The 13,565-nt window shown below is 41.1% G+C and overlaps 1 protein-coding gene across 6 annotated transcripts in view; it reads left to right on the top strand.

Annotated features, from left to right (window-relative positions):
* Slc24a2 (solute carrier family 24 member 2) overlaps positions 1 to 13,565 on the top strand; it is a 246,706-nt gene that overhangs the window by 152,262 nt on the left and 80,879 nt on the right. The window lies entirely within an intron of this gene.

Genomic DNA, 13,565 nt, shown 5'->3' with positions numbered 1-13,565 from the left:
AGAACATTAGTATTGTCCTGAGTCGTGGGCAGTTGGTGGGGGGAGTGAACATCTAAAGAGCCCTAAAATAGGATCAGTCATGAGAGGCCCAAAAAAGACCTGGTTCACCTCCCAAGGTAATCCTAAGAACCATCACAAAGATTCAGGTAATATGCCCTCCCAGTTATCCTCAGTCACAGTAAAGCCACATGTATCCTGTTTCTTCGATTACATAAGTATCCTAAAAAAAAATAAGTGAGGGGAAAATTCAATAAAAATTGTAGAAGTGGTGAATTTGTTCAAAGTACATTCTCTGTGTGTGTGTATGTGTATGTGTGTGTGTGTGAGTGTTACAATGAAACCCTTTTGTATGACAAATGTATTTTAGCTCACAAATGTAATTTATCCAGTAGATAGGTTTCTGATATGTCAGATAAGCATGAGAGTTTTTCCACAAGCAAAGTGGTTTGATATAGCCAAGTCTGTCTGTCTCATATTTACATGGGAGCTAATAGGGATCATGGGAATAACAGAAAGTTTCTGAAATTGGCACGTGATCCTGAAAGAGCACACAGATATGATGGCAAATCATGTCCATACATGGTCTCCTCCAATATCAAGCTTTATAAGGAATTTCAGAGGTACAGACAATCAAGAGAATTACATTCTGTAAAGAAGTCGGGAACCCGAAAAGCAGTTCCCTTGGGCCTACCTTTCCTCATTGGATATATATCTCCCACTCTGAAATAATAGCTAGAGATCACAAGGTCACCTCCTACTGCAGAGCATGGAGCATTTCAATTCTGAACTTCTCCCTGTTATTCCCCCAGAGATTGTCTAGCTGACATGTCTAATTGATATCTCCTGAGGAGACCTGCTGCACAGGTTCATTTACTAGATGTGATCATTAACTAGAGACATTCTAAATATTGTTACTCACTTCATCCAGAGGTTCATTTGACTAGAGTATTAGACCTAGTCATCAGCCTCCTTTTCTTTCCATTTGGTTATCCCTGCAGAGAATCACAGGCCAAAAGCTTTTCACTCCTTCCTCCTGTCTCTAAGCAATCATGTGACTTTGGACAAGTTAGGGGCTCTCTACAAACTGGCTTCTTCATGTGTATTAATTTTTTGTTTTTGTTGTTGGGTACTTTACAGTTCACAAAGCATTTTCATGCCTGTGCTCTTAGTTTCACAGTAATATTTTGTAGCTAGCATTATTCTCCATTCATGAAGTCATACACCATCAACACAGACATCAAATGTGTCTACCACTCTGCCTTTGCTAAGTCAGTTTTCCAGCCATCTTTATCACTTTCTGAAGTGTCTCCTGAGCTGGCCCTCCTCTTCTTCTACTGCCTGTTCCTATATTCATCTACACAGCAGCCCAGATGGTCTTCTTTAAAGGTAAATCAAGTTATATGACACAGCCCCTACTTACAATTGTCAGTGCCTTCCCAGGTGCTTTCAGGAAAACTATGAAACCTATTCCACGGTCTCTGTGATTTGCCTTTTGTTCCCAACTCAACTGGAGTCACTTTGTTTTAGGCACCTGGATCTTTCTAACTCAGCCTCAGGGTCTTTGCCATAGCCTGTTCCCACCACCATCTAACGTTTTCCCTTCCTTTCACCTCCTTTTCCTCCCTGCCCATCTCCTTCCTATTCTTCATCATTCTATCTAAAGACATTTCCTGGCCATCCAGTATAAATCACAGTCCCTAATCCTCATCTCTCAATTTACCCTTTATTGTCCATTTATGTCCAAATAATAATTAGTGTGATTACTTGTCTGTTGACTGTCTCTGCTACAACAATGTTTCTGGAGGGCAGGGGCACTGCTGCTCCAACGCCTAGAAGATTCCCTGACCCATGGTAACTACTGAGACTCAGAAAGTCCAAGCACCTTGGTAAAGACCATGTTATTGAACTGATATTGGCACAATTTGAACACCTCCCAATGCCATTCGGATATGTGAATAATATCTTGGTTATTTTTGGACATCAATTCTCTGTCCCATTGCCCTCGAGAATCATATGAAAAAAGAAGAGAATAATTTTCCCTTTTCTGGCTCATTGATGAGCAAGTGACAAGTATGTTTATTTCTGGCAAGAGGGTGAATACCTAGCAATTTAAAGGAAAGACTCCTAATCCAGAATCTTTGGAGTCCATATACAGTTCTGGCTTTATTATCTGTGTGACCTTAAACAAGTTGCTTCATCTGTATATTCTTCAGTATCCTCATCTGTAATACCATGATCATTATCAGCATTATAGAACTATTGTAAGGACAAACAAGATAAATCCACATAAAGCAATTGACTCACTACTTAGCACATCTTAAGTATCATGTACATATTGGGGCTTATTCAGTTACATTGTCTTGAATTATATTCAATTTTTAGAATTAAAATAGAGAAAATACTTTGTTTTTAAATATGCAAAAGGTTACAGTGAAAAAATCTTTCTTGTCATCAATCCTTCCACCCCATTTTCTCCACTTCCTTTATTCTCCCCAAAAGACATCACTGTTATCAGTTTCTGGAGCTTCTTCCAGAGATGTTCTAGCATAGATAATTCTATGTGTGTATGAAAGCATGTGAGACCCGTAGGTATTAACAATATAAATCATTCTCTCTCTCTCTCTCCCTCTCTCTCTCTCTCTCTCTCTCTCTCTCTCTCTCTCTCTCTCTCTCTCTCTCTCTCTCTCTCTCTCTCTCTCTCTCTCTCTCTGTCTCTCTCTCTCTCTCTCTCTCTCTCTCTCTGTCTCTCTCTCTCTCTCTGTAGCAATTCAGTTTCTACAAAGGCTTATTTGTGTTTTCCTGCCTAGAATGGAGGTTACCTTTTGTTTCTGTGAGATAAGAGAAAGTGAATTTGGGTTGTCTCAAAGTTGCACCATCAGTGATTTTCCAAAACACCTGGTCCTTATGGAGCTAAGCTGCAATTAAATTGTTTGTTTCTGCTGTAGCAGGATGTGCCTTCCGAATCTGGGTACAGCTTTCAAGGTGAAATCTCTCCCTGAAAGACATGAAGGCTGCAGGAGTATGAATCTAAGAGATGCTGAAAGCTATAATCAGTTCTGGACTTGAGTGATTAGAAAATATGGAAAGCCCTTCAATGCTTTAAAATTGCTCTGTAACATGCGGCCAAGAAAACAGATTGCTCTGGTATTTTTCCTTCAAAATTCACAATCATTCTCCATTTCAAGAACAGCCAAAAAACATTAACCCACAGTTCTCAGAAATAGTCATCTCTTTTTGTAGTTTGCATCTACATCACTTGAATTTATATCAACTCACTGTTCCCTTTGAACTATGCTGGTTACCAGGCTGACTCCATACACATTGCAGTGGCTTCCCTATTATACTAAACAATTGTGACAAGCCATGGTCAGTCTGACAGACATTGACATCCCTGGCATTCACTGGCTGGGTAGCACTGGCATCACTGGTGTCATTTGATGGTCACAAAGGGAAGTATTCAACTTCCTTTGGAAAGGTTGTCCAGGTCAGATGGCCTAAGGAAACACAATTCTCTTTTTTCTCATCTGTGCTACTCAAGTGTTTTTGTCTTCCAACATCCAGTGATTGCACCGAGGCTAAAAGCCTTCTTTCATGGCTGGTTGGTTTGGCTTCTAGACCTGAGTCACAGGATCCCACATCATTGTATTCCCATTGTCTATTGATTATCACAAAGCATGGCAAGATCTATGGCTTAATGCCATTTCACATCATTATTATGCATGATTTCGCAGATTTGGAATTTGGGGATCAGCTAGTTTATTCTACATCCCATGAGATATTGATAGAGGTCATTTGATAGTATCCAGATGGTGGGAACATAGGACAGATGGTCTGAGAGGGCCTTACTGCTGTGTCTGCACCTTTGAAGACACAGCTGGGTAACTCTATGCTTTCTCGAGGCCTTTCCCACAAGACTAGTCTCTCTCTCTCTCTCTCTCTCTCTCTCTCTCTCTCTCTCTCTCTCTCTCTCTCTCTCTCTCTCTCTCTCTCTCTCTCTCTCTCTCTCTCTCTCTCTCTCTCTCTTTCTCTCTCGGTGCTGGTCCTAGGCTTAAATTCAGGGCCTGAGTACTGTCCTCAAGCTTCTTTTTGCTCAAGGCTAGCACTATACCACTTGAGCCACAGCACAACTTCCAGCATTTCCTGAGTAGTTTATTGAAGTTAAGGGTCCCATGGACTTTCATGCCTAGGCTGGCTTCAAACCACAATCCTCAGTTCTCAGTATCCTGAGTGTAGCTAGGATTATAGGCCTGAGCTTCTAGTGCTCAGCCTCTTTTTACTTTTTGACTGAAGGTTTCAAGAACACAACTTCCAGAAGGCCCAGATGGAAGTTACAAGGCTTCTATGACTTAGCCTTCAAAGTCCTAGGACCTTACTTTTTACTATCTTCCCACAAGCAAGCAGTCACTAAGGCTATCCCAGAATCCAGCTGACGAGATGAGCCTCCATTTCTCAAAGAAAGACCCAAAATAAGTAGCCATCTCATTAATCCAGTTTGTTTTAGGGATTCAACATTAGTTGCTCACCTGTTCATGTTGCTTTGTGTGTCCTAGGCAGACCACATTGTGTTGAACTTCAAGCCATAGTTAATCTGACAGATAAAGCTGAGCAGTACCATTTTTAGAGGCACAAAGTTCTAATCAGGGCTCAGTTCATGAAATGAAGGGATGTGCTGGGAGCCAGTGACTCACACCTATAACACTATCTACTTGCGAGACTGAAATTGGGAAGATCACAGTACAAGACCATCCTTGGTAGAAGTCTTTGAGATTCCATCCAATAGAAGAAACCAGATGTGGTAGCCTATACCTGTCACCCCAACTAGATTAGAAAGCAGAGAAAGAAAACAGGAGAATCATAGTCCACATAGCCAGGCAGAAAATGAGATCCCATCTCAAAAATATCACAAACACGGCTAGAGGAATGAGGCCCTGAATTCAAACTCCAATACCACAAAAACAGGGAAAGTTTGTTTTGTTTTGTTTTGTTTTGGGGGGGGGAGTCCAGTCGTGGGGCCTGAACTCTGGGCCTGGGCACTGTCCCTCAGCTCTTCAGTTCAAGGCTAGCACTCTACCACTTGAGCCACAGCGCCACTTCCAGCTTTTTTTTTCTGCTTATGTGGTGCTAAGGAATCAAATCCAGGGCCTCAAGCATGCAAGGCAAGTGCTCTACCACTGAGCCACCTTCCCAGCCCCAAAGGGGGAAAGTTTTAGGCTTACAGTGTAAGAATGGTTGGAATTAAGTCTTAATGTCCTTTCTGAAAGTCCTAGAGAACTAAAATTACCAGTCCTTGAGATTATTCCATGGCTATGTGAATCGATCTTTCTAATAAACTCACTGTTCTGTATTGATTTTAACATTTCTTCTAAAAAAAATCCCTCATACTTATCTAGGTGCTCAGATTTATAAGACTACCACCAAGATGCTACATGGAGCATGTTTGGAATGAGAAGCAGCTTTTACTGCCTATTCATCTAATAAGAAAAGACCAACTAACATTTGCAGTGTACTTACTGTGGACCAGGTACTCTTCTGAGAGTACCACGTCAACAATCTTATTTCATCCTTACCCAACCCTTCTTCGTCATGCACAGGACACTGACTAGTAAAGAATCTATGACGTGCTTCAGAGTAACACAGGAAACTAATGGTAGAGGAGGGTTTGAACTGACGCCTGCCTGACTCAAAGTCTGTGTTTGCTCTTGTGGTGTTCTGCTTCCTGTGTAACCTCATGTGTAACTCAGTGCTCCTAGTATAGACACCTCCTGAATGAATTCCAACTTCTCTCTTGACCAATGATACACTCAATCCACAAGGTAGATTTTTTTACAGGTAGGCTTGCCTTAACCACAGCCTGTGCATCACCTCCAGCCCTCGCCAGTCCTCAGTACACCTTACTCTGATTACTTGGATTTTGCTTAAGCTTTTTTTTTTTTCCTTTCTTGTAACATCAAGCTATCCCAGCCTGCCTACCTGCCCAGTATGACTTTAGGACTATTTACATAGCAAAATAAATCTCATCGTCAATTCTGTAACTAGAAAAACCCATCACCTGGTAATAACAATGGAGAGGTTATCGTGGGAACAAGATAGATGAGATGACATTACAGTTTGGTTGTTATGAATCTGATCAGCATGTGTTGCTTCTAATCCTACCTTGGCCTATTTTTCTGAGACTTTAAGCAAACTTTTCAACTTCACTGAGCGTCAGTTTTTACATTTTGTAAAACTAGGTAATTATAACATCACCACTAATTATATAATTAGTATTGCTCAACCTTTTCAAGCTTTGAGTTCTTCATCAGTGAAAGGGAATAATGACAGCTTTACTATCCAAGTTTACGGTAAGGATTCAATGCAGTAATGCCCAAGATAAGCACTGGTAATTTTTTTCAGTTAAAATATTACTCTGTAGCTGGGCACCGGTGGCCCATGCCTGTAATCCTAGCTACTGAGGAGACTGAGATCTGTGGATCACGGTTCAAAGCCAGCCAAGGCAGGAAAGTCCATGAGACTCTTATCTCCAATAAACCACTAGAAAACCAGAAGTGGCACTGTGGAAATGGTGCTGTGGCTTAAGCGGTAGAGCAGCGGCTCGCCTTGAGCTGTAGAGCGCAGGGACAGTGCCCAAGCCCAGAGTTGAAGCCCAGAGTTCTGTGTCCTGTAACAGAATCCAAGTGGCTTAACTTAGTGGCTTTATTTTTCTTATTTAACCAGAGCCCAATACTACCATTAGGATCCCAGTCACCTTCCGTTCATTCTTCCATCCATGGCATGGTGTGAGTCAGTCACTTTTGTCCTTTAGGATGTCAACTCTTCCTCTTCTACATAATCCCATCATCTTTTTTCTAGAAGGCAGAGGGAGGGAGGAAGGGATGAAGAGCAAGGCAGCTGTCTTTCTTAATAAGAAAATCATTCAGGGCTGAGAAGGTGGCTCAGTGGCAGAGCGCTTGCCTTGCATGCATGAGGCCCTGGGTTCGATTGCTCAGCACCACATAAGCAGGGGGAAAAAAAGCTGGAAGTGGTGCTGTGGTTCAAGTGGTAGAGCGCTAGCCTTGAGTTGAAGAGCTTAGGGACAGTGCCCAGGCCCAGAGTTCAGACCCCACGACCGGACCCAAAAAGAAAAAGAAAAAGAAAAAAGAAAATCATTCAAATTTCTATAGATTATAGACTTGAATTAGTATCATGTGGGCCAGTACAGGATTATATGACCATCCAAACAAAGGGATTTTGTTTGGCTTCTTTGTACTTGGATTCTGGCTTCTTTGTACTCCCAGAACTAAATCAGAGTGTGCTCAATGTGGAAGAAGATTATGATGAGTGTCAGGAAATCATCATCGTCTACTTTTTTTAGTTATTTTTGCTCTTACTTTTGCTACTTAGGAAGGCTTGAAATATCTGCTTTGTCAGAGAAAGTATGTTTTTTTTAAGTTGCCTTTTCTTCTGGTTTGGGGCAAGGAAAATATTTTTGAGTTAAAGATGCTCAGGAGTGACCTTTTGGGAGGATAAAAGAGCACAGGAAATAATGGTTATATCTTTCTCCCAACACACATGTACTCTGCAAGCCCTGAGGGTCCTGTGATTCGTTAATTTTCATCATGCAAGGGAGTATTCATATATCACATTGTCTTTGGCTATTCTAGAAAGTTCCTGGAGCTCAGACCCAGCTGTCTAAATAGGAATAGGCAGAGCCTCAGACAGGCGATTGACTCCCAGAGACCTCAGAGAAAGGCATACCACAGTCTTCTCTAGCAGTCAGTCATATTCTTACAAGGCAAATGACTATCAAAAATCCAAAGATGAGAGAAAAGAAAGCAAAAGTTTACACAGATTTGCTTTTGATATTCATGATAATAGTATACATTCTAAATGTGAAGTCTCAGTTTTACATAAATGACTTAAAGTTTGAAAAGAAAATCATGGATGAAAATTGATGCCTTGACCAAAGAGGCAGAAAAGCTATTTTTTAGTAAAAGAATGTCTAATATGGTAGTATTTTTGCTCAAGAAAATGAATCAACATGATCAACAATGTCAATAGGAGCTCACTTACTGAACACTTTTCTGTGACCTTGTATGACTATCATCATTCCCATTTAATGGATGAATAGCAAGATCCATAGAAATTTGGTGACCTAAGTAATCATATGAGTATAGATGTATGTCTGTATCTATGCTGGTTTGGTTCCAAAGCCATTCTTCTGGTAGCCTATCCACCTGTTGAAGAAATGGAAATCAAACACATGACAGCCTATACATTTCTCATGAAAATGGGATTTTCTTTTCTGTTTGTATAGAATTTTGAGCACTGAATCAACATAGAAGATAAACATATGTTTATCAAATAGACAGTCTTTAATAACAGTTTGGATTGACTATAAGCCTAGATCTCCCAATTCTGTCCTTTATTAGTACTGTGACTTTGGATGATCTGTTTGTCCTACCTGTGAAAAAAAGAATGCTACCTACTTTGATGTCTGCATTGAGCTGTTTTATGAGAATGGGAGCTATTTGGTCTGGAAGGCATGGCTCAGCTGGTAAAGCCCTTTCTTAGAAAGTGCAAGGCTTTGAGTTTAATCCCTAGTACTACCAAAAAAGGAAAAGAAAATATAGATGAGCCAATCTGTGAAATATAATATAATACATGAAAACATAATATATGAAAAATAATAAAATATGAAAAAATAATATAGATGAACCAATATATAAAAAGCATTTAAAGCAAGATCTGGTTGAGAATATCTACACTTATCATTACTTGGGAAAGGAATCTTAAGATCTTGCTTGTCCAAATGCACATAGATGTCATATTGGAGCACTTGCTAAGGAGAAAATACTGTCTTTCACAAGCATTATCAGACTCAAGTGTTTTAGCAAGCCTAGCACATGAGGGTCATAGTGCTTGCCTGTTAAATGAATGAAATTAACTCATGCTTTGATGATTTTTGTCTGCTGAATAACTGTATATTTCCAGTCATACAGATTCCCATGTCATAACAAAGGACTCTTTAGCTGTGACCAACAATGCCCTTTTTCACTGATGGTTATTTTGTAGTAATGAAGAGCACCCTAGTTTAGATTGACTTCCATTGTATCCCAGCCTATAGCCATGGTACTAATTTTAAGCAAGTGCTATGTCTGTACTTGCTGGATGATTGAATAAATCTTCCTCTAGCTCAGGAGTCCCTGCTAAAATGTGAAATGTTCTCTCTCTGCCCCTCACCTCTTTCTCATCTTTCATCTTTTTCTTATCTTTCTCATCTTACCTCATCTCTGCTCCTTTCAGGCACTCTGTTCTCTCATTCCTTTCCTTTTCTTCCTGGTTGATATACTTTTGGCCCAGTGGCTTATTGTATTCTGGGGCTTAATTTTATAAGTTCCAAGAATTACCAACACTACAAGTTTCTAAGAAGCTAACTGTTTGAGTCATTCAGTCACTTTACAGATCTAAACACTTATAAAATTACAGCCAGCATGAAATTTGAGCTTGGAAAGAAAAAAATATCCTCAAAAGTGGCATAGCTCCTCACTTCATTGCTAGACCTCAGGAACTCTCCTCCAATTCCAGTCATTTCTCCTTCCTTTTGGACACTCAGCTTTTGGCTTACATCTTTTCATTAAAACAACTCTGTTGGCCAGGCGCCTATGGCTCACACTTATAATTCTATCTGCTCAGAAGGCTGAGACCTGAGGATCACAGTTCAAAGCCAGCCTTGGCAAGAAAGTCCTTGAGACTCTTTTCTCCAATTAACCACCAGAAAAGAGAAATGGCACTGTGGCTCTAGTGGAGGAGCACTAGCCTTGAGCTGCAGAGCTGAGGGACAATGCTCAGGCCCAGAGTTCAAGCTCCATGACCGACAAAAAAAAAAAAAACTTCGTTAGTAGTATTGATATTTGTGAAATAAGTGCAAATACCTTACCAAGGGTAAAAGAAGAATAACATATGCCTAGTGATCCTGTCATTAAACTAAGGGATTATTTACTGATAAAATTGAGTCCGTTTAAAACAACAGCAGGTCCTCATATTATCCCCATATGGAATTCCCTTGAAGCTATTTTTTGTGGCAAAACCTATAATAAGAGCATCTTCATAACATGATGCTTTCCTTATTTACTGTTATAAAAGACAGGCAGATTTCCCCCATGGTAAACTCATGTCTCATCATCAGAGCCAATCACTGCTCTTGTTACTTTCCAACCAACACAATCATCTTCCTGAAGATTGGGCAGAGGAATCTTCCCCAGCGTATTCTTTCTGTTGCCTTTGTACAGGACAGCTTGTGCCCTCATTTCCCTCTGGCAGCTACTGTGACATCCTGATGCCATCTTTCCATGGCCTTGTCAGTCTGTTTCAGGCAATGAGAAATAAGCAGGTAGCCTTAGTGACCTGAATTTCAGAATGTCCTGATAGGAAAAGCTTCACAAATGAGTAGCAAATACCTATTCTCTTCATCTTTCCTGTTGTGTAGAACATGAGTTTTCAATTCTGTGAGTGTGTGTGCATCTATGTACCTGCACACATGTGCTTGCCAGTCCTGGGGCTTGAACTCAGAGACTAGGTGCTATCTCTGAGCTTTTTCACTCAAGGCTGGTACTCTGCCACTTGAGTCATAGCTTCATCTCTGGCTTTTTGGTGGTTAATTGGAGATAAGAGTCATGGACTTGGGGCTGGGAAGGTAGCTCAGCGGTACAGTGCATGCCTTGCAAGCATGAGGCCCTGGGTTCGATTCCTCAGCACCACATAAATAGACAAAGCCAGCAAGAGTCATGGACTTTCCTGCCTGGCTGGTTTAAAACTGATCTCAGCCTCCTGAGTAGCTAGGATTACAGGTGTAAGCCACTGGCATCTGGCCTCAAAGGGGCAGAACCCTTTTGTACAAAGGAACAATTTGTTTTCATGGTTAGCACTTTGTTAAAGTTTTACAAACATCAGTTTCTTTATCAGTGTGCCAAATTCAGCAGCCTTCCAATAGGTTAACAAATGTGAGTCTAAAAGAAAGACCCGGGCTGGGAATGTGACTTAGTGGTAGAGTGCTTGCATTACATGCATGAAGCCCTGGGTTCCATTCCTCAATATCACATAAACAGAAAAAGCCAGAAGTGATGCTGTGGCTCAAGTGGTAGAGTGCTGGCCTTGAGCAAAAGAAGCTCAGGGATAGTACCCAGGCCCTGAGTTCAAGCCCCAGGATTGGCAATCATAACAATAATAATAATAATAAAATAAAGACTGTACACACAAATATGACAAGGCACCAAAGCTTAACTCCAGAGAAATAATTAAGAATTTTGTAGTAAAAATAATTACCATCATCCTTCTTGATGAACATGAAAGATTGCATAATTTGATTTGTAAATTTATGTAGACTAAGCAAAAACAACCCAAAACACATTTTTGGGCAAAGAAAGACAAAAAAGGAGGAGGTGGTGGTGGAGGAGAGGGAAAAGGAGGAGGAGGAGGAGGAAGAGGAGGAGCCACAGCACACACTAACACAGAAGAGGTTCCTAAAGCAGTAGCTCTTAGTCACTGTCCTTAATGTCTTAAGGAGAAAGATAAAGAGGCTAGCCTAGAGGACAGGGCTACCTGGAATGGGCTGTGTGCATCACTGCCCTCAATCTGTGATCCATTCTTGGCAGAGCGCTATGACCAGAGTTTCTTAGAATATGAGACTCTCCCATTTGAAGGAACCATGTCCTCATTCCTGAGGCAGCGCACACATTTATGGATGCAAAGCACAATGTAACAGATGTTCTTGAACGTACACTGTGCAAAGCCTGGCAGCTGGCACAGAAGAAGCCTCCCTGCAGGTGAGCTCAGCTTGCCTAGTCTGGATGAATCCATATTGCTGAGTGAGCCCTGAGAAAAAGCTGTCAGGCAAGTATGCCTGGGGAAAGTAAGCTGTAAGAGAGGGCAACAAAGGAGCTGGCTGCTTCAACAGAACTCAAACCATTGACCCCTGGCCCAACTGAAATGAGAGCTCCATCAAGATAGGTGGGTGTAGCCAGGTGTCAGCGGCTCAGGTCTGTAATCCTAGCTACTAAGGAGGCTAAGATCTAAGGATCTCAGTTCAAAGGCAGCCCGGGCAGGAAAGTCCGTGAGACTCTTCTCTCCAATAAACCACTCAGAAAACCTGAAGTGGCGCTATAGCTCAAGGGGTAGAGCGCTAGCCTTGAGCTGAAGAGCTGAGGGACAACACCCAGGCCCAGAGTTCAAGCCCCATGACCACCAAAAAAAAAAAAAAGATAGGTGCGTATGTGAATGTTTACATACTGAACTCTTTACTGTCAAGGGATACTCTGTGCGTATGTGGTGTGTGTGTGTATGTGGTATGTGTGTGTGTGTGTGTGTGTGTGTAGATTTAAGTTAGGAAGTAAAGGCCTAAGAGAGGAAGGAAGATCACAAGAGAGTGGGGCTTTCAGAAGAGCTACTCTATGCCACACTGATGTCAGTCATCTAAGTGATTCTCTCAACCATGGCTATAGAAATTGCTTCTGAGAAAACTGAGTCAGACACGTGGCATGACTGACTCATAGTCCCCTATCTCTGAAGTTTGACTTCAGAGGCAGGATAATCCCACTATCCCACTCATCTATAGCCACACATGCCTGAGCGGCCACTCTCTATTGTAACATATACATTTAATGGCATTTAATATGGAACTGATTAAACTGTATTTTTCTTGCTGGGTTTTCTTTTTTCCTACCAAACAATAAGCCTTGGTATTTCTCTCAGCTTCTATGTTTTTCAAAAAGCTTCAAAATGAGCTTTCATAGATTTTTCATTTGCTCCCACAGGAAAGTCATTTCATGCCTGTTGCACTAAAATGTGGAGGTGTATGCAGTATTGTAACCTTTCCTTCTCTCTCAGGTTGTACACGAGTTTAAATTAGCACGAAAGATGTTTGTGTGCAGCCTCGGCCTGGTAAGCAAATAGGCAACAGGAGATGACATTACTAGAGAAGGAGAAAATGCAATCTACTGGCAGCAGCTTAATATGGTGACAGTAGTATAAATCCCTGAATAGAAGAGCACAGGCTATTAATGCCTCTCATAGAGCAAACACGGGGCAAGTTCAATAGCTCCTCTCCCTCAGAGAATAGTAAATCATCATTCTCATATTTGAATGTCAAAGATGGTTGAAACCCAATCTCTTTTTGTGTTGTACACATTATAAATAAATATCATTTGGGGCATAAGGGATTGTGATGGTCTGACTAAAATAAATGCTTTTGAGTATGAGAGTAACTCTTTTCTCTCTCCTCCTCCTCCTCCCTCTGCCTCCAAAAATGGAATTTGATAGCATTGGAGCTTAAACAGGGAGAAAGTTTCAGCTTTATCTTTGTTCCTTGGGACACATATTCAAACTAGATGTCCTTCCAAAGGACACACTCAGAGCTGAGATGAAAGATGGCTATCGCAAACATAGTTCCTTGAGGGACAAAGGATGGGGGACAACCTGAGGATAAAAAGGCTCTTTCATTTTACCAAGCTCTGCACATTCAAAATGCAGATTGATAAATACATATCTCCCATGGTATAAAGCATTCATAGGTATTTTCTTCCAAATGAAAG

The sequence above is a fragment of the Dipodomys merriami genome, unplaced genomic scaffold, assembly GCF_024711535.1.
Source record: "Dipodomys merriami isolate MVZ:Mamm:240054 unplaced genomic scaffold, mDipMer1.0.p SCAF_11, whole genome shotgun sequence".
Classification (NCBI taxonomy): Eukaryota; Metazoa; Chordata; class Mammalia; order Rodentia; family Heteromyidae; genus Dipodomys; species Dipodomys merriami.
The sequence above is the reverse complement of the archived record's forward strand: the minus strand, read 5'-3'. Positions and strand labels throughout refer to the sequence as shown.